This window comes from Schistocerca cancellata, chromosome 2 (assembly GCF_023864275.1).
Source record: "Schistocerca cancellata isolate TAMUIC-IGC-003103 chromosome 2, iqSchCanc2.1, whole genome shotgun sequence".
Taxonomy (NCBI): domain Eukaryota; kingdom Metazoa; phylum Arthropoda; class Insecta; order Orthoptera; family Acrididae; genus Schistocerca; species Schistocerca cancellata.
In genome coordinates this window covers 315,168,722-315,193,070 of record NC_064627.1, presented here as the reverse complement: position 1 = coordinate 315,193,070, position 24,349 = coordinate 315,168,722, and positions in this window count along the sequence as shown.

Genomic DNA, 24,349 nt, shown 5'->3' with positions numbered 1-24,349 from the left:
TAACACATGATGCAAATAGAGAGATCAATAAAGAAATAGTAAATTAAAACGTCGTGGATGATGGTGAATCTTAACTGCATCAACAGCGGAAATCTAGTAAGGGAAAAACTGTTTTCATTTTAATATTTATGGGCGATGTCAGCGAGAAACTATGTCATAAGAGCTACAAATTACATGTTAAGTTTGTTGAAAGCCGCTAGGTGCTCTCATTGTCAAATATTTTGTGAATAAATTTCGGATGATATGCGCACTGTCAGTTATGATACCTCACGACAATCCACGGTTTGTAACTTCACTACTTGACTTATTGCTTGAAATCTTTAAGGTAAAAATATAGCTCTTACTGCTGACCTTATATCTAAATCATAAACTGTTTCATTTGCATTGACATACTTCATTTATACAGTTACCGAAAGCTGCAAAAAGACGACATGAAGGTAGTTGTATGACAAAAAATCCTTTGAAACCATCGCTCCATGTTCTGACACCTATTTGTATTTCACATATGACGTAAATATGTACAATGAATCTTACAACGTACCTCTGCAATATATGTACAAGTAAACAGTGAATGTTTGGTTCACTGAAATGTGTTGTACATTAACGCGATTTAATACTACGCTCAGTTAACGCACATTTGACAAAATATTTCGCGACAAACATTTAACAGTATGCAGTATATGACGACTAATTCTAACGGATTTTTTTTTTTTTGTTAAATGATCGGTAAATTGCACATTTAATATCTGCGTGCCTCAGTGTCTGCCATATCAGCCTATCCCTTGTTTTCTAGTTGAGTTGTACCACAAATTTATTTTCTCGTTAATCCGATATTGTATCTAACCATTCGTCATCCCATCTACCCCTTTGGTCCTCAGCATTCTTCAGTACCAGCATATTTCGAGGGCTTCTACGCTCCTAGTGTCTGAATTAATTATCGTCCACATTCCACTTCACTTCATAGGTACACTTCAGACAAATGCCTTGAGAAAAGGATTCCTAATCATCAAACTGATATTCGATGTCAACAAGTTTCTCTTTTTCAAAAACGCCTTTTTGCTACTGCGAGTGTGTATTTTACATCCTGTCTACTTGTGTCATATTCAGTTATTCCGCTGCCCCTATAACAAAACTCATGTTCTACCTCTCGCTTCTCACTTCTTAATGTAGTTCCCACAGCACATACTTTATTAAATCAATTACATTCTGGTACGCGAATTTTACTTTCGTCAATATTCATGTTTTTCAAGCCACTATCCGTTTATCTGATTCTTCAAGTATTTTATTGCCTCTGGAAAATTTACATCGACAAACCGCAAAGTTTTCATTTTTTATCCCTTATCTGTAATTCATTTTCTACATTTGTCCTTGGATTTCTTTACCATTTGGTCAATGTACAGAGTGAATAACATCGGGAATCAGCTACACTCCTCACCCTTGTCTCACTTCATTCTCAGCTGTTGCTACCCTTTTCGTCCCCTTCCAGTCTCATGACACCAACCTGGGTTTTGTACAAGGAGTAGATAGCCTAACGCTCCCTGTATTTTATCCACACTACTTTCAGATTTTCACCACCAACATAGTCAAAACTGTTCACTAAATATACAAATGCTACAAACATAATTCCTGCATGATTAAAACTGTGTGCTGGACGGAGGCTCAAACTCGGGACCTTTGCCTTTCCCGTGCAAGTGCTGTACCAAGTGAGCTACCCATGCACGACTCCCAAGCCAGCTTCAGTTCTGCAGGTACCTCGTCTCTTACCTTCTAAACTTCACAGAAGCTCTTCTGCGGGCCTTGCAGAACTACCTCTCAAGGAAGAAAATATATTGTAGAGACTTGGCTTACCCAGAGCCTGGGGGATGTTTCCAGAATGAGATTTTAAACTATGCAGCGGAGTATGCGCTGTTATAAAACATCCCTCAGGCTGTTGCTAAGCCATGTCTCCGCAGTATCATTTCTCCCAGGAATTCTCGAAGGTAGGAGACGAGGTACTAGCAGAAGTGAAGTCGTGACGATGGGTCGTGAGTCGTGCTTTGGGTAGCTCAGTTGGTAGAACCCTTGCCCTCCTAAGGCAAAGGTCCGTAGTTCGAGTCGCGGTCCAGCACACAGTTTTAATCTGCCAGGAGATTTCATAGCAACGCACAGCGCACACTTCACTGCAGAGTGAAAGTCTCATTCTGGTTACAAACGTAGGATTGTATTTCTTGAGGCTATCTTCTAAGATAAGCTAGGGGGTCAGTATTGCCTCGACCCGTTTTCAAGAAAATGTAATTGCTTTCAGGCTGAAGAATTTCGAAAAATCAGTCATTGCACAATATATGTTGGAAACGAAACATGTCATCAACAGTACAGAAATCAATTCGGTAATACTACATAACGAAGCCAATAGTAAGACCCTAAGTCACTTAGAACAACTGGAGATATACCTCCGCAAAATCAAAAAACCAGAATGTATGTTAAATGAACAAACAAATTTCGCAAGCCATAGTTATTTCAGTAATTTTAAAGACCTATTCTAAAGATATTTCTTGCAAATGTCAATTGTTTAATACTTATAACTTTAGCACTACGAATAAATTCATTTTTGACAACACCATGTACAAAAACATCTGTGAAGTGTTTATAAACATGTGTGTACAAATGTGCCTCTTAGACGAAGTGACATGTACTAAAACGACAGAGAAATGGATTATGTGGTAAGTTTACACTGTTCATTTTCCACTATTTTGCACATATTTTCCGCATTCGACTTGCGAAATTCATAACCTAACATTAAACCGTTTCGTGAAAGGAGTATGCATTTCACCTCATTAAATAGAAGAAATAAAACATGTAATAAGACAAATTACACCTGACGATGGACCCGCAGGTTCCGAAATGCATCATGTAGTTGATAAAACACGAAAAAGTTGTGACTGACGGCGTTGTTTAATTCATACCTCCAATGTTTTGAGTACATTCACGTTTTAAGCTGTAAAATATGGATAACATTTTTAAAAATCTATAATTCAATTGGTGTCTACTTTATAATTAGAGGTATGAAGTATGAAATAACACAGTACTTGCAGTAACAACTATTTGTAAACACACAATCACGGAAACAGTTATAAAAACAATCATGATTCCATGGGACTAGATACAGTAGATTTCTGTTAGTTTTATGAGCAAAATCGTTGTAGTTTTAGAGCATTCCAAATGTTCAAATTACAAATTGCCATGCACAAGTGTATTAGATTCATTTCAGACATATGGAGTACCAATATAGATCAGCATCTATACAGGCATATAGTACATTCGAGAGCACTCCTCATAGTTATTTTGTAACATCCGGAGTACGCAAAAAGAACTATGAACTGTATGCCTCCAGACTTTCACCAGTCGTACCAGTCCTTGTAATAGGAACTCATAACATCACCCTATAAGATTTTACCACGTCTCTCTCTTTCGATCTATCGAAAAACCAATACCGTCTGCATGGTGACATCGAGCATATTACATATACATGTATTGTTTCACTGCATCAGGTGACCAGTGATCGACGTCACTTGAACAGACCTGTGTAAAGTTTTGTCGCCCTTACTAGAGGAAGACCATAACACATAGACTATCAGTCACAATAGAGGGTTGCTTTGGTGTCTTTCATAAGCACCTTCATACGTTACTTTTCATCTGTAATACATCCTAGCAGTTTTTGACTACAACTTTGTACATTGCCACACTTTTGTTTTTCTATCATGACTTCGAGATCTGTGTCAATTGCTAAACTAACATTAACACATTTCGATCTATTTTCTCTCACGTAAAGCTAGACAACGCATGGTGTAACCTATGCTGCTCCCACAACACACAGAATGGTGGAAATAAAACACTGAGGCAATGTTTCTTATTGACAAAAACGTGGAAAACATCACAACACATGGAAACTGCAAGAGTTTGTGGCATCATGGAGCGTTTCCAAACAGCTGTCTAAAGGTGGTGACCTACACATTTAATCTCATCATCCACAGTGATGGGGTAGAAGATGTCTTAGTGTTCCATTTCGAAGAGACCAAGAGCACTGTTTTCTCATTTTACAGTCATGTACATGATCACTATCCCAGTGTTGATCAAGATCAGAAGGTGCTATTCACAACACCCGCTGGGTAGCAGAAACAAAAAGAAGTACTCTTATCTTATTGATGAAGAAAAATGTGGAAGACATCACAGCGTTGGAAATAGGATGAGTCTGCAACATACAGAAACATCTCCAAACAACTGTCTGAAGGTGATGACCTCTACATTTAATCCCATGTTCCAGAGTGACAAGTAGCACATGTCCAGTGTCCCACCAAGGCTCTCTTCATCTCAGACAAGTTGTGTTAGTCAATCATCATGTTATAACCAACAGTTACCAGTGGACTGATGCTATGGAAAAAGATATTTTCGATATGGTACAACGTACTGTAATATGCACCGCAATTGTTATTGTGATAAATTTTATTAGTTTTACCAGTTGTTCTGTAATTTCAATGCCAGCCAATGACACAGCAGAATGCTTCCCAGTTTCTGCATCATCGCTAAACTACCCCTCCACTACTTTACGAGTACCATACACTAGACAGCGAATGCACATAGATGACTGCCCAGTATAACCATTGGGTCACATACACTAAAGCATACCAGGCAGCGTCCTATACAGATTCAGTTAGGTTATCTAGATATTTTTACCACATCAATCATAGTACAGAATTTATGATTATGACTATGAGGATATGGGTCACAGGGTATTCCTGCATTCGTAGAGTAAAGTCAGAGATAGAAAGATCTCCCCACAATGTCCTCGATCAACCCTCCCTGCAACACCGCTGCCAATTTAATGTGCAACTGACCAGAAGTATGAAGGTATTATACTGGCTACATTACTTGTCTCGTGAAGGAACAGAGTGAGCTGAGTCCATAACTGCAGTTCAGCGAAAACTGCTCCACACCAGTCTTACTCACAACACCCATCTAAGTGCACAAGATCTCTCCAGATGGATAAATGTCGAGATGGTTAGCACCACTTATCGGTTAAGAAAAAAATGTGTGGTTTTGTGCGTGATGGAAATCCAGACGGATGGACTTTGAAATGTTTTACGTAAATGAACCATGCTGTCAATTTTGGAGTTTTATACCAGTATGGAGTCAGTACCAAGAAGATACTGGCAAGAGAGAAATGATCGTAGAGCATACACACACACACACACACACACACACACACACACACACACACTCCTAAGTTTCCATGGTTCTGCACCGAATAACACTGCATATTTAAAGCTACGCAGTTTCTGAAGTATTAGTCATGTGGAATCCATTGCACTTAATACTGTAATGCAGGACATATATCCGGCATCTATCATACAACAACCCTGTAAGTTTTCTACCTCAGTCACTATGGCGACAAACTTCAATATGATAAAACTACTTCCTTTTACAATATTCTGCTATCCTAGGAAGTGACCGAGCTGTTTAACACTATCACTGGTGTACATCCGCCACTTGAACTGCTGATAAAAGCAACTAGAACGAAGTCAGGAGGTTCCCGTTCTGTATCTTAGGAAATTGGTGGATTTCATATGTCTTTCTAAGTGGGAAATATACGTACCCTGAATCATATTTCCCATGTCAGTCATGCTAATTAGTAGTAGTAGCAGTTCTGACGAATGTGATCATGCCCGGCCAGGAAACAGAGTGTGGAAATATGGCATGAATATTTTTTATAGCTGCTACATTGAGTTACCACACACGCCCGCCTGCAGGTAAGTCTACACGAAGAAACAGCGACTTCTTATGAGGGATTGTGCAACATGAACAATAATCAGAGGAGATGTAACGGTCGTATTGGTGTTTACAGTAGCATCACCACGGCCCTGATAGCACTCCTCTTGCACACAGAAGTCATGGTCTGACGTTAGGTAGTTTCGCTCATGTGAAAGATAATATAGTAATTTCGTGGTAACACCACATCTCTAGAGTGCACCCTCCACACTGTTGAGGCACATACATGTGGCATCCATACACTCTCATACAGAATTTCCTATAGAATGGGTTACATCTGTTAAACACATTGATTCTTCTACTTAGTACATACAGAATAACATTGCTTGTGAGAATCAAGCATAAATCGGTAATGTCTATATTTGAATGCATCTGTGGGAACATTGTCCTGGATTTTGATAGTGTGTTTCACAAGTTTTAATATAGTGGTTCCGTGTAACACTTACATCGCCTTTGTTCAAGTATGTGTTAGAAAACCCACGTAGTTTATAGAGGGAGGGAATGGGGTTAAAACTGAATGCAGACAGGCTGTTCTGTGACGACCAAACTGCTTACAAAACTACAACACAAGAATCTGCTACTGTTGCGAATGATGGTCTGCTATGTTACAGAAAATTTACACACAGGTTGGCAGACGTAACGTATGCAGCAAAAATGTCATAATGTGTCGGTGGAATCTTATAGCATTCTCTGCGGGGTAACGTTAGGAGGTTCTACTACAAGACATGCTCCAATGATGTGTTTTCTATGTCTCGTAAATGCCATGCACTGGGAAAACACGACCTGTAATAGTGCGCAAAACAACATCCTCTTGAATTACAGCTTGTTGTTACCAAACACAAACTAATTCTGTTTTTTTTTTCCAACATCTGGGCAGACAGTGTGAAAGGTTCTATTCTGCAATCTCATTTCACGTGTCTGAAATGTTTGCAATACCTATGAGTATGACATTTTATGTACAGACACTGATTTAAACGCGAGGGACGCTCTCAAATCATGTAATTTTGTCCATGAAACTGAAACAAATCGCTGTGCATTGATGTTTCATTAGACGGTATGGCTTTTTTCCATCCTTTGGAGTTTAAATTCTCGCTTTTTCTTTGCTCCGATGAAGTTTTGCAAATAACGAGGACATTCTGCTGTGGTCAGTATTTTTTTCAGCAAAATAGTGGACGTTTTTTCGATTTTACGCAGGCTGCACACGTATAGGAAGTGTGTGATAAGTTGATACATCTGTCAGATACGTCGCTATAGAGTTCCGACCTCTGCAGTTTGTTCATCTGTATTTATGCATCTGTATTGATAATGTGAAAAAAATGTAATGCCCTCGTGCATGACAATTTATAATTTGAATGCAATGAATGCTCTCAAACTATACCTATTTTGCTCACAAAACTAAAAGAAATCGGATTGCGCCAATTTTCGAGGAAACAAGACTGACTTTATTTTCATCACGATTGTGATTTTTTTATAGATGCTCGAGTAGTAATATGTGCATTGACGTTAAATACAACTGTTACAGCGACTTTTTCTTGCAGAACAATGGGCGCCAGTGGAAGCAATCTGTCATGGGAGGGGCAATACTGCTGCAGCTGCATATGTAGACGAAGAGCACGCAGTTGTGATCACTATCATATAGCTTGCCTATTGTTCTCTTGCCCACTGCTATCGTAACCCGCTGTGTATGTATAACTTTTGTCGACATCGATAGTGCTAACTGCTTGGATCACTTGCTCGGCTGGAGACGCCAAGCCTCTGGCTATGGCCAGACACATCTGCTTGCTGGTCAGGTTGGGAGGTGACCGGCCGAAGACTGTGCTCCCAGCTAAGGGCAGCGCCTAATTCCAAACCACCTGATGTTAGAAAAATGCGTTCTGGAGAGTTCTCCACCCGGCCAGAGTGGCCGTGCGGTTCTAGGCGCTACAGTCTGGAACCGAGCGACCGCTACGGTCGCAGGTTCGAATCCTGCCTCGGGCATGGATGTGTGTGATGTCCATAGGTTAGTTAGGTTTAATTAGCTCTACGTTCTAGGCTACTGATGACCTCAGAAGTTAAGTCGCATAGTGCTCAGAGCCATTTGAACCATTTTGAACCAGAGTTCTCCAGAAGCTTCTTGTTGTTCCAGGGTAGGCCAGTCTTTCTCAGAAATCCATTTAATGTCGTGCAGGAAGCGTCCTGTTCTCGAGTCTATCTCTATCTGGAATTGATTTCCGCGAACTGGAGACAGTATATCACTTCCACCAAATGGATCTCTTTGTGGACTATCAGCGACAGTATGGAACAGGCCTGTATCCGACCTATGGTGAGGAGAGGTTGGCATGAGAGGTGGTACGGGGTAGATAATACGGGCTCTAAGGTGGTTAGTTCGTGATCACACATCGAGGAGGACACACATCGAGGAGGACACACATGCAATGGCCATCCCTCTCTCCGTTTGTGATCTTCTGATGTCTGTCTTTGCAGTAGTTGTGTTATTACAATAATTTTCTCAATCTTGAGTACATGTGTTGCATTATGAGCCGTTGCTTGCGAGTGCTGGTTTTTTCATGGCAATTTCAATGAGTAATTACAGCAGCAAAGCATTTTCCGACAGTTTTGGTAGCGTGTATTGGCCTTCCCGAATTTCGAGCACCAGGCCTGCAGGATAGTTGTCGATCAATGTAAAGGGAGGTGACTGTGTCGGACGCCGACATCAGACAGCGATAGACACAATCCTCTGCTGTTTGCTTACAGGTGATACACTCATTGAATTCCTCTCTGTCCAACAGCAACATCTCGTCAGTTGAACCCATTTTCTGTCAAAAATGAAAAGATAGTACCTTCCACTCCAGCCTTTTCCGTGCTAGCTTGTAGGTTAAGGGATCATCGTATGTAGAGTTTATTCTGAGTACATCTGCCAGTAGTTTCGAGTGGTACTGTGAATATTTTTCTCTAGCTGGATAAAAGCCGTTGTATGACATCGCCAATTTTTGATCTGTATCGCGGTTTTAGGAGCTCCTTATGTAGCGATGTGCATATAGATGTGTAATTAGGCCCATATTTATGGTTAATTATATAATTAGGACCGATCTTTACTTCACTTTCCCACTCAAAACAAATAAAGTATACTAGCTTATTCTTCCTCTTCCGCACCTGGACGGGTTCCTGTGTTGGAGGGGTCCCAGAAAGGGTACTACCACTTTGAAATTCCTGACAGTTCACGGATAGGGGTGGTGTAGGACGTCAGTACAACTTTGGGACAGAGAAATTCCCGCCCCTTTTGAAATTCCCACCATTTTTTTTATTTCCCGCGACAACTCGAATTTCACAAGAAAATTCGAAGTTCGCACCAATAGGGTAGGTGGGGAAAAGGAAGGGGAGGGGGTGGGGAGCCATGGAGAAAACACAGCTTTTAATCTGGGGATGGGGGGTTGGGGCAATTAATTGATCAATTAATTAATTTCATATCAATTTTATATCAGTTTCATGTCATAAGTGTCTCAGCATCCACGTCATCCCACTACTTACGCACACCACTGTGCATCAATTGTGCTTGTCACTTTTCTAGTTACTAAAAAGTAAGTCTGTGAACATGTTTAAAGGAACTGTTGTAGGTGGAAAGAAGTATCAAACTGCATCTTCCGTACACCGCTTCTCTCACTTACTTTTTGTAGTGCTTCATTTGAAACACTAATTTTTAACATTCTTCAAATGCATTCAATTTCTTCCAGTTTTTTCTTCTCCATATTTACTACAGTCTACCTTCCGATTCTGTATAACGCTCTACTCCAAAGATATATTACTTTTTGTGAGAAGATGCTGTCTATTTCTTTCAACAGATCTCTTTCCAGCTAAGGCCAGAGGTATCTCTAGCATGAACCTTAGTATTGGAATTTATTCCTCCCCCGCCCCCGCCCCACCACCACCCGTTTTTTTTATTCCTCTTCCCAAATTTTATTCCACTGCTTGTTCCTTAGTTTAAGTGTCTGAAAACTTCATAAGATTGCTGAGAAGGAAGACAAAACAAAGCTAAACAAATATCCAGCCAAATCGTGGTAAGATTTCAAAGTGATGCAAAGATTAGCAACTTGTCAGAAATTTACAAAATTGTAAAATTGTGCACCTCACAAAATGCACGAAAGTAGTAATCAATAATTACAACATCAGTGAGTCACAATTAAAATCAATCGATTCATACAAATATATGGGTGCAACAGTTTATAGGAATACGAAATGAAATTGTCAGATTCGCTCACTCATCGGTAAGAACTCAGATGAAAAATTTCAAAAAGCCAAGACCATCATTAATTTCGATAACCGGTTTCAGTAAGACTACTCTACCATGTTCGGATCTGCACTGCAAGGACCAAGTTGTCAGGGTATTACATTTACAAGTCAAGTATAACAATATACAAAATTAATTGGCCTTACAGTTGGAAAAGTAACATACCTCATGCCCTGCAAATTCACACAGTATCCTCCATCTGTGCTATGTATCGTGTCACATCAGAATATTTGTGTCGAGACCATGAAAATCACTGGATGTTGGCACGTCAAATAAACGACACATACAGACATAAGGAGTGCGCCGAATACATGTATTTATGCTCATGCAACAGCTGATTACAGATTCAGATGAAGAGTAAACACAACTACTATCAATAAGCCCTCCAGGTGCCACTGTGGTAGTACAATTTGGATTCATTTTGTGTAAGGAAAAAGGAATGAATATACGACAGCAAGTAATAGTTAATATGCTAACTGAAAAAAAGATTCAGAGAGGCAGTTTTCAACACATTGCATGGTATACCAACTTAGAAACCGCAGTCATCTTGAAATAACAATTTTTATAAAAAGTTTTCAGGAATTATTAGAAGACTTCACGCTATTAAGACGTAAAAGTAGTTTATATAATCAATTAAGGACGTAATCAAGCCATAAATTCTTCATACTGTAAAATATACACCGATAAATAAGGTTGCAAATTGCGAAATTTGCGTTTCGAATGCCAAACTCAGAAAATAAACCTAGTAAGTATTCAGATTCCACACCAAGGAGTGGCAACATATACACTTTGGTACCTTAGTGTATTACAAGTCTTGCAATTAATATAGTATGATGTCAAGATACATTATAACGTGTCGTTGGATATCTTCGTGATGTTATGTTATGGGACGCGTTAACTGCTTTGATTTACGTCCTAAATACAATGTAAGTTCATTGGGTGTGGATAAGACCACTTCATTAAATAAGACATACTACACAAATTAACTTACTTACATGTAACGCTGGTGATGCACTTCGGTTCATCAGCAAGCCACTGTGATAATATTGTCAGTCTGCAAAGGAGACCGCTTACAAATTAATTTTGCATCCCATCGTAGAATACTGAACCCATACCAGAGAGGATTAACACGCGGCACTGACTGTATAGAAGAAGAGAGGCTGGAATGGTCATAGGTTTGTTTGATTCATGTGAGGGTGTCACGGCAATGTTAGTAACGATAAAATGGCAGATGCTTAGAAATGTATATCTAAATCTACATGTACATAATTATTCGTCAATTTACATGCGCAGGGAGTCGTCAAAGATATAGAGACAAAACAAACACATCACATTAACATGAAAAATACGATGTAGGAAAGTCGTTGGCAGTATAGTTGAGCAGGAATGGACATCTCTAACAAGGGCAATCACAAATGTTGGCACAAAGAAGGTAATGTAGGTAAGCAGCCTACTCACGCCTTTTAAAATTCTCATTAGTCTTTCCATTGTGTGCCAGCCTAGTCCGCTGTAACTAGCTCTGACGTCATAAATGTTGCGCAATACTTTAAAAATCAAGTAAATAACCTGAAACGGTTCTGCCATGTCAGGAGTAATACTAAATCAATATGTGTTGAATATCAGTTCGATAACTTTAACCATTTTCGAAATTTGGACGTTTCTCTGTAAAAATCATTGGCGCAACAGAAAAGACCTAGAGACATAAAAATTTATATTTAGATTCCTTTTTCATAATAATTTAATAGAAACAGTACTTTGGATCTCACAAATTAAAATTTTAGTGGAAATTCATGATTTTCTGGTTTTTGTCTTAAAAATTAAGGAAGCAAGATAGATTAAGTAGGCTAATAAATAAGGTTAGGATGTTTGTATTTATGTAGAATGGAGATCCGCTATAATCATAAACATGTGAGAAGTTTCAACTGAATAACTATAAAACTATAGCGATAGCGTATCTCCAAAGGGCAAGTTCATAGCTCGTCTACTGCGTGTAGTGTAATTAAATTAATTCTCTCGCCCAAAATATTTTACTTAGCCACGTCAGACTTTTATTATGATTACTTACCTGTGTGCTGATTGCACATTTAAATTGAGAGCTTCATCGGCCATCAGCAAAGGAAGCGATGATTTATTCAATGACTTAAAGTGGTGCATTACTAGCCCAGCGGCTAGTCGGGAGAGCCGATTTGATCAGGCTTTCCCTTAGCCGTCCGCACCGCGGCTTTATATATAAGAACGCTGCGCGAGGAAGGAAGGCCCCAGTTCTCTCCAGACGCTGAATAGAACACCATCTGTGTCGCGAGTCGCGTCGCGTCGGTATCATTGCTATAAACAGCCTCGGATGCCGTATTAAGTTACTCGGGATACGCGTAACCATGAAATCATTTTCGAGTGAAGTGTTAATTCTGGGATGACTTTAATGATATATCTCCAGTTTGCGTATGTCGTGTTTTCACGTGCCGTCACGGGACAAACATTTTACCATTATTTAGCGTGGCGTTTGATGAACATTATCATCAAATTATGGCGAGTATTCACTTAAACATTTAATTTGGACAGTTATAGTTGCATCAGCGCATTAGCCTCTGAACTGCTCTGGTAGTTGGATTGTGTGGTTTCTTTTTTTTTTTTTTCATCTGTGACTTTCAGAATATAGCGAACGTTTTTACACGATCGTTTTCGATTATGAATCCCAGACAATCTCCTAAATCCTCAGAGCTATAAGCTGTAGCTATAAGTGTATTTCACAGATGAAGTGGGCACTAGGAATTCTAATAACAGGCTTCACGTTTTGCTAATCACTTTCTGGTTGCCAATATTGTAGTTAGAGTGCCAGTGTTGAGAACGGCAAAAGACAGCATAAATGATAGGAACATTTTAAATAACATCACTCCACCCGCCGCCCCACAATTGGTGCATCGGCCGGGAAATGCATTCTTTACTACATTACAATTCTACATTTATATAATAAACAATAATTCCACCAGCCGCCCCACAGTAAGTGCGAAGAAACCAAGGATAACAGAAGAAATGCTTTTTGTCGATGAAAGACGGAAGCACAAAAACGTCCAGGAATACAGAAAAACAAATGACTTGAGAGTGAAGTAAATAGGAAGTGCCGGGAAGCTAAAGTGAAGTGGCTGCCTGAAAAACGTCAAGATATCGAAAAAGATATGATCGTCGGAAGGACTGACTCAGCATATAGAAAAATCTAAACAACCTTCGGTGAAATTAAAAGCAAAGGTGGTAACTGAGCCGTGACTTCCTACTATGCTCTTGGCTGGACAGTTTCTCTGTCGAAGTTACACGCCTTGCGGCGTTCTGGTTGGCTAGCGCCCTCTGAAGGCTGCGGCTCGCGAGGTGAGACTCGGTCGGGGGCAGTGACGGAGGCTCGTCGGCTGCACTGACAAAGGGAAGACAGCGCACGGAGCATCGCGACTAGTCAGTCGTGCTTGGAGTACTGCGAGGACGCACGGTGTTGACATTCCGGCGCCTGCGTCTGGCGGCGAGCGGAACTCGAGTGCGGAAGCCGTCTGTTTAAGAGGCGTGTCCACCTCGAATCCTGACGAGTGCGCGGGAGTTTACCCCTGGCGTGCATGTTACCAGCGAGCTCCTGGACTATCTTTAAATGTTGAGCCATGTTTTGGTAGAACTTTTGGATGTGATTGCTCCGTATAGCCACTTTTATTTGCGCTAGTCATTCCTTAAACCATTTGGATGTGGGTCCGGGATACTTTGTATTCCAATTCCATGTAATTGCACTGTGTCCTGGTTCTGTTGCATTTATCTTTAATTACAAGTGTGGCCGATATTCGGCGACTCCTTTTGTATTATTATTATTGTTGATATGTTAAGTGGTCAAGTTTATGAATCAAAGTTTATTTCTGCGTAAAACATCAGCAGCTAATTTAAATCGGAATTACATAACGTCCTCCTTGTTGGCAACTAAAATAGAATTTTGCTCCGTCAAACGGTGCTTTGGTATTTAAGGCTGTGCGCGGATTGTCTGGTCATTATCACCTAGAGGTAGTTGTGGTTTATAAATGTATCAAGTGAAATTTCACGTCGTCGGAGATTGTTTAATAAACTATTGCTTTAATAGTAACTGCGGTTGTCACACTATAACATTTAACATCTCTTTCTGCATTTGGAGCTACCCACTGCTTGGTTGTTGGTTTTAGTGAACTATGTAATAATACGGGTTTGTTTGCTCTAAAAGCCGTTATTGGTGTGCGCAGGCCTTCCTGCCTATTGTTGTCACTTGAGCTCTCGAGTACGGACCGATATGAACGCCAAACGTCCCGAATGTTCTGATTGCTGTGTAGATCTTTCAGGATCTCCTAACATCATATTGCCGAATGTTTTCCGTAATACTTAATTTACGTATTTTTGTGATTTTGCTATTTGAGTATTTTTGAAACTTAACTGCTTTTACAAATTGTTATTTTTCATATACACAAGGCCTGGTACTCGACATAATTTCACAACTAGGGAGCTCAGATCTACAGTTATGTTGAAGTTATATTTGTGTAGAGTAATTTTTATTAATTTAAAGTTAAGACAATCAGGCAGTTTTCTATTAACATTTTTGAATTGTTTTTGTTGTTTTTATACAGTTGAATAATCGGTGTATTTCACAGAAATATGCAAATGTTAATCCATCATTGTGTTGTTGTCAGTGCTCCGTTTTAACTAACGTTTTGAAAACAAATTTTGTATCCTCAGATGAGGTCAACATTTCACTCCAGGAGCCCATGTTCCCTGCTTACCAATCCTATACCTACCAGTAACATTAAGAGTGGAATTGGTGTTTCACAGTTAAATATAGAGGAGAGAGCGGACAGTAAACTGAAGGCTTCTGTGAGGGGGAAGACTTCCCTGATAACGTGATTGAGGAGTCGAAATACAAGAAACAAGGGAACCAGTATTAGAACGAGAATTTAAAAGACCTGTTGAAGACGTAAGTTCGAATAAGGCAGAAGGGACAGATAACATTCCAACAGAGTTTCTAAAACCATTAGCGCAAGTGGCAATAAAACGAATATTCAAATTGGTGTACTCATATACAACGACATACCATCTGACTTTTGGAAAAACATCATCTACACAAGTCCGATGATAGCAAGAACCGACAAGCGCGAGAATTACCACAAAATGAGCATAACAGCTCATGCTTCCAAACAGTTGCTGATAAGAATAATGTACGGAATAATGAAAGAGAAAGCTGAGGATATGTTAGGTAACGATCAGTTTGGCTTTAGAAAAGGTAAAGGCACCAGTGAGGCAGCCTTGACGGTGGGGATGATAATGGAAACAAGACTGAAGAAAAATCAAGATAGTTTCATAGGATCTGTCGACCTGGAGAATGCGTTCGAAAATGTCAAGTGCTGTAAGACTTTTAACATTCTGAAACGAAAAGGGGTAAGCTTTAGGGAAGTACTTGTAATATACGAGGGCTATCCAGAAAGTAAGTTCCGGTCGACCGCAAAAAGGGCACTACTGTAAAAATCAAAATGTTTTATTTGCAACAGCTAGCCACAACGCCCAGGTAATTACCTAAATAATCTCCGCTCCGATTTAGACATTTGTCGTGGCGCTGTACCAATTTTCAACACCCTTGTCATAGAAAGCAGCCGCCAGTGCTTTCAGCTAATTTTCTACGCAGGCCTACAGCTCGTTGTCTGTGCCAAAATGTTGTCTTCATAGTCATAGTCAGTGGTTCGTGCGAGCAGCGATGAAACTCAGAGGGTCAACTGCGGTCTGTATTGTGGGTGATCAAACACTTCCCACAGAAAGCGCTGTAGGAGGATCTTCATTACCCCTACAGAGTGCAGCTGAGAATTGTCAAGAAGAAGGAACGGCGTGACAGTTGTGATACGTGGGCTGCATAGCTTTAGGCGAAATTTGTCACCAGGCCCTCGTACGTGGCGGGAGATACTATTTTCTAGGTATATTTGTGTGCTCATTATACGCTCAGAAGTGAAAAGAACGATGTGACGCGATCGACACGCGTTCTACAGACACTGCCCAACACACCTGTGCAAAGCGCCATCGGATTTTTACAGTGATTTCCATTTCGCGACCGATCGGAAGTTGCTTTTTGGATAGCCCTCGTACAATATGCACAAGAGCCAAGAGAGAATAGGAGTGGACGACCAAGAACAAAGTGTTCTGTTTAAAAAGGGTGTGAGACAGGCATGTAGTCTTTCGCCCCTAGTGTTCAATCTGTAACTCGAAGAAGCAGTGATGGAAATAAAAGAAAGGTTCAAGAGTCGAATTAAAATTCAGTGTGATACGATTCGCTGATGACATTGCTAACCTGAATGAAAGAATTACATGGTCTGCTGAATGGAATGAACAGTCTAATGGGTACAGAATATGGACTGAGAGTAAATCTAAGGAAGAAGAAAGTAATGAGAAATAGCAGAAATGAGAACAGCTAGAAACTTAACATCTGAATAGGTCACGAAGTAGATGTTCAGAAATTCTAGCGAGTAAAATAACCAATGACAGACGAAGGAAGGACATCAAAAGCGGTTTAGCACTACCAAAAAGGGCATTCCTGGCCAAGAGAAGTCTACTAGTTTCAAACATAGGCTGAATTCGTGGAAGAAATTTTGGAGAACATACGTCTGGGTACAGTAATATATTAACTTGCACTTGCTATGCTGAGATGAAAAGGTAGGCACAGGGGAGGAATTCGTGGCGGGTCGCGTTAAACTAGTCAGAAGACTGATGACTAAAAAATAAAGAAAAAAATAATAAAGTCGGCTTCAAATACAACTTTACCACGGGGAACAAGCATTGTACCGTGGGACATAAAATCCTTGGCTGTAATGCGACGTTGCAGAGTAACCATAGGGCCCATTGAATGCCACGGTATGGGTGCCCAAAGCGTCACAAAATCCCCGCTATGTTTCACTCTTGGCAGGAAGCAGTCGTCGGCTTGGGACGGCGGACACCAGTAGTAAGACCGGGCAGAAGTTGGGACCAGTGTGAAACAAGACTCATCCTGCAGCTACCTTAGTGGTATTCGGTGCTGACAGCGGTTAGTGAGTGCTACACTCAGATCTGCAGTGACTTCTGCGTTGACTCCTTTTCAATGACCGTCCGTTACGATGACGCCACACACACTTCCATAGTTTTTAAGATTGGCTTACGATGTATTTCTGCTTTCCGTGTATCTAGTATAAATCTTTGATACGATGCCTCTCAAAGTATCAAACACTTCAGCTAACTTGGTTAAGGAAGCACCCATCATTCCCGTACTAACTACCTGCCCACGTTCTAACTCATGTGGCTCTGACGTAAAGGACTTACTGTTCTGAGCGTGACTGACACTTTCAACCTATTTACGACAGTCATGATCAAATACCACAGCCCAAACTGCAGGCTCGGCTAGCATCTGCAGTTACTTTCAAGTAAGCGTTTCTCACAGTGTTTCGATATTTTTGCCCTGCGCGTGTATGTGCTTGGCAGAGCGGTCATCGAAACTCCTTCACGTTGGAGGTACGAATTAAGAAACGCCTTCAGTCACGTATTTTTGTGTTTCGTTAAGTATACGAGATGCATTTCGGACCATGTGGGCCAATCAGGTGCAGTTTATCTGAATACATGATTTATTTTTTCTCTTGAATGTATATTCCTGCCATGAAAAGGTTTGATATTAGGTTATGAATTTCGTCCTTCAGGCTGTTTGTCGCCACGCGGGATTAGCCGAGCTGTCTGGGGCGCTGTGCGGCTGGTCCCGGCGGAGGTTCGAGTCCTCCCTCGGGCATGGGTGTGTGTGTGTGTGTGTGTGTGTGTGTGTGTGTGTGTTTGTCCTTAGGACAATTTAGCTTAAGTAGTATGTAAACTTAGGGACTGATGACCGTAGCAGTTAAGTCCCATAAGATTTCACACACATTTGAACATTTGACTGTTTCCAGAATGAAATTTTCACTCTACAGCGGAGTGTGCGCTGATATGAAACTTCCTGGCAAATTAAAACTGTATGCCGGACCGAGACTCGAACTCGGGATCTTTGCCTTCCGCGGGCAAGTGCTCTACCGACTGAGTTACGCCAGCACGAGCGACGCCCCGTCCTCAAAGCTTTAATTCCGCCAGTACCTCGTCTCCTACCTTCCAAAATTCACAGAAGCTCTCCTGCGAACCTTGCATAGCTAGCACTCCTGGAAGAAAGGATATTGTAGAGACATGACTTAGCCACAGCCTGGAGGATGTTTCTAGAATGAAATTTTCACTCTACAGCGGAGTGTGCGCTGATATGAAACTTCCTGACATTAAAACTGTGTGCCGGACCGAGACTAAAACTCGGGACCTTTGCCTTTCGCGGGCAAGTGCTCTACCGACTGAGCTACCCAAGCACGACTCACGCCCCCTCCTCACAGCTTTAACTCTGCCAGTACCTCGTCTCCTACTTTCCAGACTTCACAGAAGCTCTCCTGCGAACCTTGCAGAACTAGCACTCCTGGAAGAAAGGATATTGCGGATACATGGCTTAGCCACAGCCTGAGGGATGTTCCTAAAATAAAATTTTCACTCTACAGCGGAGTGTGCGCTGATATGAAACTTCCTGGCAGATTAAAACTGTGTGCCGGAACGAAACTCTCCTATCTAGTCGTGCTTGGGTAGCTAAGTCGGTAGAGCACTTGCCCGCGAAAGGCAAAGGTTCCGAGTTCGAGTCTCGGTCCGGCACACAGTTTTAATCTGCCAGGAAGTTTCAGTTGACTGTTTGCCTACCACTTCACTCTCGAGTAGCAATTGAGAAATTCGAACACTTGACACTTTCCGTCCGAGCTCTGATTTATTTTACAGTAGTGTGATTGTCATCGCTCCCCTATATAGGTCGGAATCAACAAAACTGTTGCGCATACGGTGTGAGGGGGGGGGGGCAATGGGGGAGAGAGAGATTGAAATTTCGTGAAGAGGTATGGCCAAAACTTGAGACATTTTTGTTTGAATTATAACCACCCAACACTTGTATCTGTTTTATGAGATTCTCCTCCCTATCTCGCAATAATTCTGAAGTGGACTGCGCCGGGCTTATACGCCCACGTAGATAACAAACAATAAATCTTGTTAATAACATAAACTAACTGTGCTCAGTCCTGGAGCTTTGATGAAGAAGAAAGAAGGGTGTAGCAGTCAAGCTGACTTGCTTTTACAGTACTGGTAGGATAAGCAAAGGCTAGACGCTTCGACTAGAATGTCTGGCTCACTGAGTGTTCCACTAACTACAGCATGAAGTCTGTGCCTTACAGATATTCATGAGCCCCGAGGCTGCCGGTGTCGATGTACGTCGTTCCCAGGTGCTGGACCATGTCTGGAACAGAGACTGAGGAGAAATCATCCCCCGAGATCGCGTGAGCCTTGCGAGGGCGCACTTGGTGAGGTGATTCCGGCAGTGGGTTTGCTCTGTCACCTGCACCTCGACCATGGCCCTATTGAGGTGGCAGGTAACGTGATTGGGCATGCACTGTGATTGAGCCCTGTAGAATATCACAGTCCATATGTCGCTTTCAAGGGAACAGCATACTGCAGAGGCCACCATTGTGGGGGTGTATGATTCTAGGGATGGAATATGGAGAACTGGGGTCATTGCAGTCAGCCATGTGGTTTTTCTGTTGGGCTTGTCCCCTCCTCTGGCGTGGAATAATAGGAGGCAAGAAAGAAGGTCACATCGTTCAGATCATTATTTTGGTGTAACTTTGCCACATGAGTTTAAAATTTGAGGACAAATCTTTCAGACAGGCCATTGGAAGCCGGATTGGACGGTTCCACGTGGACCAAATGGCCGGTTTCTTCGCAAAAGTGGTTAAATTCTGCATATGTGAACTGACGCCCATTGTCTGCTACAATGCTTTACTGTAATCTTTAATGGAAGACGAGTTCTATTGTACCTGTGGGACATAGGGAAATTTGCTCTCAACATCGCCCGTGATTAACCACAAGCAGCCTAAAAAGGCCCAGATATCCAAAGATTGTGGGATCAGGGGGACAATGTTTGGACAATGGAAAATATCGGCGTTCCTTGGCTGCCTGCTAGCTGTCACATATCTGGCAATCTGTGATCATGTATTCAATGTATTTATTGATGCCCTTCCAAAACACGTAAAGTGAAGCCAATCTTTTGGTGATGACCCTGGTGGAGCAACTTCAGTACCTAGTGTTGGTGAGCTCATGGTACGATGACTCAGTTGTGACCGTTGTATCTGTGCAGTAAGAGGTTGACACTGAGCGTTGATAATTCATGCTGATAGCGTCAGTATGCCTGAAACTCTGGATTTTGCATGAGTTTATGATTCGTCGGCCACGCATGTCGCACAAACTAGATGATCTTAGGGGGGATAGAATTCCATGGCCACCGGTGGGCTGTGCTTATGATGTCTATAGGCAAACGTACGACAGCTGACTCTGACTCCAGATATGAATGGAGGCAGGCCTTTGAGGCAGCATCAAAGCCGGGATCATGTTCTAATGGGAGATGCGATAACGCATCTGTGTACACATGCTGTGTTTTTGAATGGTAATGAAAGCCATAGTAGCATCCAGAGAGAAATTATCTTCAGTGCTGGAGGTACCAGAATGTGTTGGTCGGCACAGCAACATGAGAGTTAACCAATGGCAGAACAGGTAGAACAAAATGCTGATCATAAGCTTAGTCATCAAACGATTGGAGAGCCAAGATGATGGCTAGGCCCTCTTTCTCTATGTAGCAGTAATTGCACTGTGCAGTGGTCGGAGTTTTTTAGGCAAATGGAACTGGCAGTTCCGCCCCATTGACTTTGTGTGAAAGATCAGCTGCAATCACACTAAGTAACTTATTAGTGTTGTAAGCTGTGGGCATGTTGGCTGGAGGAGTGCCTGTTTTAAGCCCTGAATAGCCTTAAATGAGGGATCAGGGCCATTTAACATTTTTCGAAATAGGTGGTGGAGTGATGAGGTAGTTCAGCGATTGACACTGCGTGGGGATGAATTTTCGGTAGCAGTTCGGATGATTTAACTGTTTCGTATCCCTTGGAATGTGTAGCTTTTGTATTGTATCTACGTGGTGCGGAATGGAGCATGTCCCTGAATCACTGAAAATATGCCCTAAATAGTCAGCTTGTGGAACAATATAGTAGCAATCGTCTTAGTTACTCTTCCAGTCGGCTTGTTGGAGAACTCTGAATAACGCTTCCAAATTTTTCCCAAAGCCCATAGAATTTTTTCTGGTGACAAGGATATTTTTAAGATAATTAGCTGTACCCAGAACTCGTTGTGTAAGTTGTTCCAACTATCGTCGAAATATTGCTGGCTGGATGGCAGGGCTAAATGGCAGGCAGGTCTATTACAAACGCCCAATGGGATACTAATGACTAAGATGCACTTGAAGGATTCATAAAGTTGCGAGTAGGCCACTCTTAGGTCGATTTTTGTGAATAGTGCGCCACCGGAAGTTTTGCCATTTCATCTACTTTAGGGATACGGTGGGCCTCGGTGACAGATTGTGCACTGGTTGCAGACTTAATATACCCACAAATACGCAAAATTCAATACAAGTATCTAACAGACTGTCGGCTACTGAAGTCATGATTTCTTCTTGGAGTCATTGTAGCTCAAGGAGAAGATTGTCCCGTAATGTGAAACCAATATTTCGGCCCTGAATAAACCTAGGTGTCACCGATGGCTTCATGGTGCCGGCCCTTCAAAGTCGGCGACGCAGGTCGCCTGCCATGAGGAAATAAAGCCTCTTCTTGGAAATAGGAACCAGGCACTAAAGAATGGATATGATTCGTCGAATCGTTGACTTTCAGTCCCAGAGTGTTAAAGAGACGTAAATCGAAGATGTCTGCGGCTCCCATCGGGTCGACAATCAAAATACGAGCTGACTATGGTGCTGCTTGATACTTATTTTGAGCGCTAAATTGACCCTTCATCTAAACGGTGTTATTACTGTAGCTCTGCAGTTGTTTTGCAGAGGGTGAAGTGATCGTGAATGAAGCTGCGTATGAGTATCCCAGTTTAAGATGATGATGAAAGAGCCATTATGTATTGATCACCACCACTAACGTCAGCGGTCTCTATGAGATGGGCAGAAACACAGCACGTGGAGGACGAGCAAACCGTCAACAATGTCCGCTTCACCTGAGCCAGAAACAGCGGGTCCAAACGGGACTATTAATTTCATTTTAAAAGTAGCCTCTAAAATTACTGACGTTAAGTTTCTCGCTGTTCTCCATTTTTGCTACTTCTCATTACTTTAGTCTTTCTTCTATTTACGTTCAGTCCATATTCTGTATTCATTAGATCGTTCGTTCCATTCAGTAAATCCAGTAACTCTTCTTCGTTTTCACTGAAGATAGATATGCCATTAGCGAATCTCATCCTTTCACCTTGAATTGTAATTCCACTCATGAACCTTTCTTTTACTCCGCCATTGCTTCTTCGATGTACAGACTGAACAGTACAGGTGAAAAACTACATCTCTCTTTTACATCCTTTTTGATTCGAGCACTTTTCTCTTAGTCGTCCATTCTTATTGTTCCTTCTTGTCTCTTGTACATATTGTATGTTACCCGTCTTCCCCTGTAGCTTACCCTTGTTGTTTTCAGAATTTCAAACATCTTGCACCATTTGACACTGTCGAACGCTTTTTTTCAGGTGGACAAATCCTACGAATATGTCGTGGTTATCTATTGTTTGCTTTCATTATTAACCACAACGTCAGAACTTTCTATTTGGTGCCTTTAGCTTTTCTAAAACCAAACTGATTTTATCTAAAAATCTTCAATTTTGGTTTCCATTCTTCTGTATATTTTTCTTGTAACAGCTTGGGTGCATGAGTTGTTAAGATAATTGTGCGATAATTCTCTCACTAGCCAGCTCTTGAAATAGATGATGTTTCTTTGAAAGTAGATAGTATACCTCCCATCTCATACATTGTATATACTGAAGGGAGAAAGTGGTTTTGTTGCCACTTCCCTCCAGTGGTTTTAGAAATTTTGATGGCATGTTATCCAACCTTTCTCCCTTATTCGATCTTAAGTCTTCCTAAGCACTTTTAAATGCTGACCCTAACAGTGGGTTCCTGTGTCTTCTATATCGACTCCTATATCTTCTTCTGTCACGTCATCGGAGAAGTCTTCCCCATCACACAGGCCTTCAATACACTTTTTCCACCTATCCACTCTCTCTTCTGCATCTAACTGTGGAACTCCCATTGCATTCTTAGTGTTACTTTCTAATTGCACCAAAATTTTGTTGTGACGTTTCTGTACGCTGTGTAAGTCCTTCCAACACTCACATATTTTTCGATTTATTCACATTTTCCGTGCAGCCTTTCCGCCCTAGCCTCCCTACACTTCCTATTTATTTCATTCCTAAGGTGCTTTTATTTATATTTTCCTGAATTTCTCTGATCATCTTTTTACTTCATTCTTTCATATATCAACTGAAGTATTTCTTCTGTTACTCATGATTTCTTCGATGCTATCTTCTTTGTACCTGTGTTTTTCTTTCCAACATCCGTGACTGGCCTTTTTAGAGACGTATTTTCCTTACTGAGTTATTCCTTATCTCAGCGTCTATAATCTGAGAGAACTTCAAGAGTATCTCCATATTCCCACTTTTTGTGCAGTGATTCTTTCTGACTAGTCTCTCAAACTTCAGCCTACTCCTCATCATTACTAAATTGTAATCTGTGTCTTTATCTGCTCCTGGTAGTCCTTACGTTCCAGTACCTGATTTCGAAATATCCACCTAACCATGATGTTATCTATCTGAAATTTTACAGTATCTTCCGGCCTCTTACAGGCGCACCTCGTCCTCCTCCTCCTCGGATTCTTGAACATAATATTCACTATTACTGGCTAAAGATAGGTTATTTAATTTGAGAAGATCATTCCAGAGCCCCTCACAAAGGGAATGAACTGCAATCAAAACCTTTATCAGCGATTCGGAGTATGACTCTTTGCACTAGCACCGGAGGACTGAAAACGGCAGTCCTGGGAAAATCCCTACAGTTGAGCTGTCCACTCCCGATAGGACTGTCTGCTTCTTTTATGACAACCAAATAAATGTTATCCGGTGGCTGCCACATGAATTTGCAAATAAAAATATTTTTTACAGGAATCTATACAAATATTCACAGGTGAAGGCACGCGGTTCTACTTCTGGATTTATTAGAGTATTGTTGTGCTTAATAGGATTCTTACCAGATATAATTTGATGGAGCACATTGAAAAAGTCCAGAGAAGGTCTAGAGCTCATTTTGTATCATAGTGAAATAGGGGAGAAAGT